The sequence below is a fragment of the Humulus lupulus genome, chromosome 4 (genome assembly GCF_963169125.1).
Source record: "Humulus lupulus chromosome 4, drHumLupu1.1, whole genome shotgun sequence".
NCBI lineage: Eukaryota > Viridiplantae > Streptophyta > Magnoliopsida > Rosales > Cannabaceae > Humulus > Humulus lupulus.
The window spans coordinates 182,900,376-182,906,495 of record NC_084796.1 but is presented as its reverse complement, the minus strand read 5'-3'; positions in this window follow the sequence as shown (position 1 = coordinate 182,906,495).

Below are 6,120 nucleotides of genomic sequence, written 5' to 3'. Positions count from 1 at the left end.
GCATCTTATATTATATTAATGGTTGGATTTTGATCAGGATTCTGAAGGTTAAGAAGATTAATTGTGTGTATATGAGGTGCATTGTAAGAAATATATAGTGTACAAATGTAGGGCTCTGATTGTTTGATTGGATTTTGCTGGTCATGATAACCTTTTGGAGAGGCACCTTTTTTTACTTGTAATGGGTGACGTGGCACGCCCAATATGGTAAAAGAACTGTGATTGGAAACTTACCATGTGATTCCTGATTAGATCGTGTACAAAGTAACAGTAGTAGCACTGCTATTTTGATGATGTCTTATTGGCCCTGTGGAAGCCTGATATCTTAGACGACTAGAAACTAGGGGTGTACATGGTTACTAGATTGTTCTCTTATTGGCCCTGTGTAAGCCTGATATCTTATACGACTAGAAACTAGGGGTGCAGATCTGCAAATGTGGGCCGGGTCGTGCTTTTGATAAATTCGGGCCGGGTCTTATTTAATTCGTGCCGAGCTGGGCCGGCCCATTTTTGAAAGAGTAGGCTCAGCCCATGTCATGTCGGGTCGTGCCCAAGTCGGGCTAGCCCACTTTCCTTATTCGGGCTCACTTTATTATTGCCAAATAAATGTGAGGATGGAGAATTGAACCCTCCACCTCCTCTTTAACTATCAATGGACTTACCACCAAACTAAATATATTTCTTTGTTTAAATTATGATTTTAGATATTTTTATATACTTTTTAACAATATTTTACACAAAATTATATCAAAGATAATTATTAGAATTTTAATACCTACTAATAAATGTTAAAAAATTAACTCACAAATCTTAAAATAAATTAATATAATTATAAAAATATAAACATTGAGAAAAATAAGACTTCTATTATCATTTTAATTTATTAATAATTGGCAAATAAAAATTTATTATGATTATTAATGTCAAAATATCGGGTTTTTTATCGTGTCGTGCTTTCGGGCTAGTTTATTCGTGCTTTCGTGTCGTGCCTTCAGGCTTGTCGTGCCGTGCCAATTTTCAATTCGTGTCGTGCCTGGCCCAGGCCCATATTTTTTTCGTGTCGTATCATGCTCGTGCCGGTTTCGTGCCGTGCTAGAAAGTCCGGTCCGTATTTACAGCTCTATGGGTGTAGATGGTTTGGTGCGATTTAAAGTAATTTTGAAACTAAGTCGCTCATGTAGTGAAAAACAAAACCAAACTATTAAAATTAAAAACTAAACTATAAATAAACGGTTTTGTACGATTTGGTTCTGTTTTAACCATATAACCAAATTATTAAAAAAAAATTAAATTATTATAAAATAATTAACTAAATAATTGTATTTAAATAATAATAATAATTTTAGCTTTACTTTTAAAATCATAAAAGTCTACAAGAAGCATATTGTCTTTGGTGTTGTAAGTGTAAGTATTTTGAATCATTTTATAAAAGTGGGAAAAAAAAAAGTTTACTTTCTAAAAAATGTGAGACTTTACATTTCTCTTTTTTTAGTTTTGGAAGCTTGTGCATATATTAAATACTACTAAGAACATATTCTAAACAATTAAATTTTTTGTCTTGGATAGTTTGGTAGATGTACCGGCCCAAATTTGCTAATAGGGCATGGGGCCTTGATTAGCGTGCCTGGAGGGCAATAAATGATTTAATATGTTAATATGTGAAATTATGTGAGTATGTGATAGAGATGCATGTTTAGTTGAGTTAGATGTGCATGTGGGCCTCGTTTGGGTATTTGGGGTATGTTTGTGATTTTAGCCCGTTGAGGGCGTAAATGTGATAAATATGATATGCATGTGATATATTTCTATGTAGCACGATCCGAGACAGTCCTGTGGAGCGGTTAGCCAGAAAGTCACAATGGGGTTGAGAATCCGACTCGGGGCGAGTCGATGAGTATTTTGGGTATTAGATGTATTATGGGGTTATCGGGCTATGGAAATAAATATTCTGAGATATATTTGAGGTTAGAATGTCTAGGATGAGATATTGGGGAAAATTTACCATTTTGCCCTCAGGGACGTTTTTGGCACCCCGAGCCTTGAGGTAACCTTAAAGCTTAAGTTAAATAAAACAAAGCCTAGGAAGCTTTTGGAGACTTAGAAACTGACATTCACTTTTCCTCATCAGCTGAAGATAGTTTCTATTCTCTCTCATCTTTACTCTCTAAGACAATTCAAGGAAATAAGCAAGGAAAAGAAAACAGCCAAGAACTAAGAATTGGGGCATAGCTTGGGAGACTCTAACCAAAAAACCAGGGCTTGGAGCTTGAGGAATTGAAGTTGGGAATTTAGGGGATCAACTCTGAATTATAACTCAGCAAGGGTAAGTTCTAACTTTGAGAATTATGGTTGATTTCTACTGTTTTCTTAAGGAAATGCATGTGAGTAGGATTTGAACTGTTCTAGGGTGTTTAGCTGAGTTTGTGGAGCAGGTTCTGATGTTGAAACTGGGCTAGAACCTTTGTGATGATTATCTGGAATTGTTAGTTTGATTTTGGGTGAGATGGTTTGAAGAAAATGCAGGAAAAGATGGAGATTTCTGGGTTTGGAGGCGAGGGTCGCGGCCCTAGGAGGGGCATGCCACGGCCCGTGTGCGCGCGCGGCCTTGGGAGGCCATGGTGCTTGAAGCGCGCCGCGGCGCTTGGTTAAGTGCGCCGCAGCCCGTGCGTGTTTCAGGGAGGTGTTAGCCTCTGTTTCAAGGCTATCCGCGGCATGGTCTTTTAGGGCAGCGGCTCTTAGTGCCATTTTGTGATTTTAAGTGTGTTTAGGCTTGGGAACTCGAAGGTTAAGGCTCGGGATGGATTTTATCACCCGGATTGATAGAATTCAAGGTCCCGGAGATTGGGGATATGGCTCAAAGTTATTTAATGAATTAGAACTTGATGGGTGAATATTGTTAATGTTTTGTGACTAGGGTTTCGGTGAGGCTCAAGTTAGAGGACTGTGCTCGGGATATCGGTGCTCGGAAAGCTCGGGACGCAGGTAAGAAAACCCCTGTTTCCATAGAGCTTGTATGCAGGGTTGAGCCCAATATGTTTGAATTGCAAGGCGTAGCCCTTTGTTTGAATTTGTTAATGTTAAGTATATGTTTATTATGCTAAGAATGCAATTGTGTAAGTGTTCGGCAAGAGCCGGGAACGGCGCAGGCTGAGGTCGGCAGGGGCCAAGAACGGCAAAGGGTCAAGAACGACGTTGGGCACGTTGAGTGCAAGGCCGAGTACAGCAAGGGGCCGGGAGCAGCGTTGAGCACGTGGAGTGCGAGTTGCCAGGGCGAGACCCTAAAGGATACCTGGGATATCCTCACGGTGTGGACCGTGAACCCAGGGCCTGGTAGAGCGCTTGGGACGGCTTGGCCGTATGTGTTTAGCCTATTGATGGCCTGTTAATATGCTATGTGTTTGTTATGCATATGTTTTCTGCTTGTGAGGGTTTTCTTGCTGGGCTTCAGCTCACGGGTGCTCTGTGGTGCAGGTAAGGGCAAGGGAAGTGTAATGCCCCGGATTCCCTAATGTGGTTTAATGGCTGGATTAGTAGGCCGGGAGGGCCATAATTGTTTAATTATGCCATTAAATGCGTTTATGCATGTTTATGAGAATTATATTATAATATAATGTTAATTGTATGCATGTCGATGATATGTGTTGAGACCACATTATGATGTGGGTTTGTTCGAGCTATTCGACATGAGACGATCTTGGAATAATGATTAGCGGTTTAGTCACAACAGGTTTAAGTGTCGGGACTTGGGTTGAGTCTCGGGGTGATTTTGATGATTAGAGCGTTATCGGGAGATAAAGGGTAACGTGTTGTGAATTATTGGTGTTTGAGATTATTGAGGATAGCGAGAATTGGAGAGCGTTAATTATGATTAACGAGATAGGAGGAAAGTACCAAATATGCCCTTGGGAGTCTTTAGAAACTATTAATTGACCTAGGGGTAAAATGGACATTTCACCCCTAGGATAGATATAACCTTTGACAGCTGAAGAAGAAAGTGGAAAAACAGAGTATGCAAAAGAGTTCTCCCGTACCTTCTTCTCTTCACTTTTCTTTGTGGTTTTTGAACCGATTTTGAGGATTCAAGCTTGGGAAGCAAGCCTTGGGAGTTTGGGAGTGTGTTCCACCATTGAAGACCATCATAAGCCGAGCCTTGGGTAAGTTTCTAACCGTGGTTTTCTCTGGTTTGCCCTGTTCTGGTTTTATTTTGCAGCTGAGATTTCCAGGGTGAATTCATGGTTTTGTTGGGAGTTTTGGCTAGGGTTCCCATGCTTGTGATGTTTGGGGTGTGTTAGAGTGGTTTTTGGGATCATTTGGCATCAAGAATAGGTTTTGGAAGCTTGGAAATCAAGTTAGAATCGAAGGAGTTGAAGAAGGTCGGTTCAGGGGAGATTGGGTCTGGAGGTAGCGCTATAGCGCCCACCTTAGGGCGCTACAGCGCTCCTCAGGAGGCTTTCTGGCACTTTGGTGGTTCTGAGTGTAGCGCTGGGGCGCTAGGGGTTGAGCGTTGTAGCGCTACCCTGTTCCTTCTAAGTCCCGTTTTGAGTGTTTTTAAGGGTTTTTGACTTGGGGTTTCAATCCTTAAGGCCCGGGATCGAATCTACTCACCGTGTGGGCATGTTTCGAGGTCCCGAGGGTGGTGCTTAGGTTAAGACCCTATTATTATGGATTCTCAATAATGGAGGTTATAATTGGTTGTGATTAGGTAACTGCTAAGGAACTAAAAGATCGATCGTTCTCAGGGGTCGTCCTTATCATACTTCTCGCTCGAACCTAAGGTAAGAAAACAGTGTACGGATATAGTTGCACCCTGTATAGGTATATGACATGCATGGTTTGATATTGAGGCATGTTGGTAGATATATGTGGACATGGATTGCATATTAAATGCTAGTGAACGCTGATTACCTATTTATGGCACTGACTAGTCAGGGACCGACTCTAAAGTCGATGAACACGCATTGAATGGCTCTATGGCATTAATGCGGGACCGACCCTAAGGTCGAAAGACTTATAAGCGCTTGCCTGGTCTACGACCAGATGTCTATAGCCAAGGTATATGACCCCGGTGACCGTTTGTCACATGGCTAAGGGACGTTGTCCATAGCTTCGACTCTAGAGTCGTGAGGAAGGTTATGTTGGTGACTATTCACCTTGCACCTGTCCTGAACAAACTTATGAAAGAATCACTTATCAGTTAAGCCCTGGTGACCCTATCGTCACATGGCCAGAGGGAGCGATGCTCATTATTGTGACTTTTGGCTATTGCCACCTATTTGCTTGGATTGATAGTCCTGAATGGTTATTATGACCGTTGTTGATATTATATCATGCTTTATTGTGTTTTCTTGCTGGGCCTTGGCTCATGGGTGCTATGTGGTGCAGGTAAAGGGAAGGAAAAACTTAACCAACCCTGAGTGGAGAGCTTGGGGTGATGTGGTGTACATACAGGGCCGCTTGACCGCCACGGTCAAGGAGTTCTCAGAGGGACTAGGGTTTACCCTATTTTTGCCGCTTAGGCCGGCGGGGACTGTAAATTTGAAACAATAGCGACTCTTTTGTATTACGAACTACTTGTAAACATTTTGAAAGGCTCATGAGCAGTTTATTTACTTAATGAAATGCATCCTTACCTTTTTACTAGTTTTCCACCTTAACCTGATAATAATACTTAGATCACGTTTTTAACCAAAGGACTCGGGTAGCGAGTCAAATTTCCGGTTCACTGCTCACCGTAACTGTTCTGGGGTAGCCAGGGCGTTACAACTTGGTATCAGAGCAATGCCAAGGTTAGGGTTCCTGTAGACTGGCTGGGTATGTACACACATCACCGAAGTCAAGCTCGACTCATGGTTTGGTAACTATTTATGTGGTTACATGTATAATTGTTTAAATGTGATATATATGCTTTACCTGTGTGCATGAGATACCATGTTGAGCCTGTGCCCTGAAATACCACATCTTCAGCAAATGTGTGCTAATTAGTACTGAGATTGCTGGTGCCTGTTCTAACGTCCTACGTTTTCAGGTATCTTTAAACGACTCGGGTCGGTATTTTTCCCCCGGGTTAAGAATATTATTTTAAATAATATTATATTTTGTTTGTAAGTATTCCATGAGTTA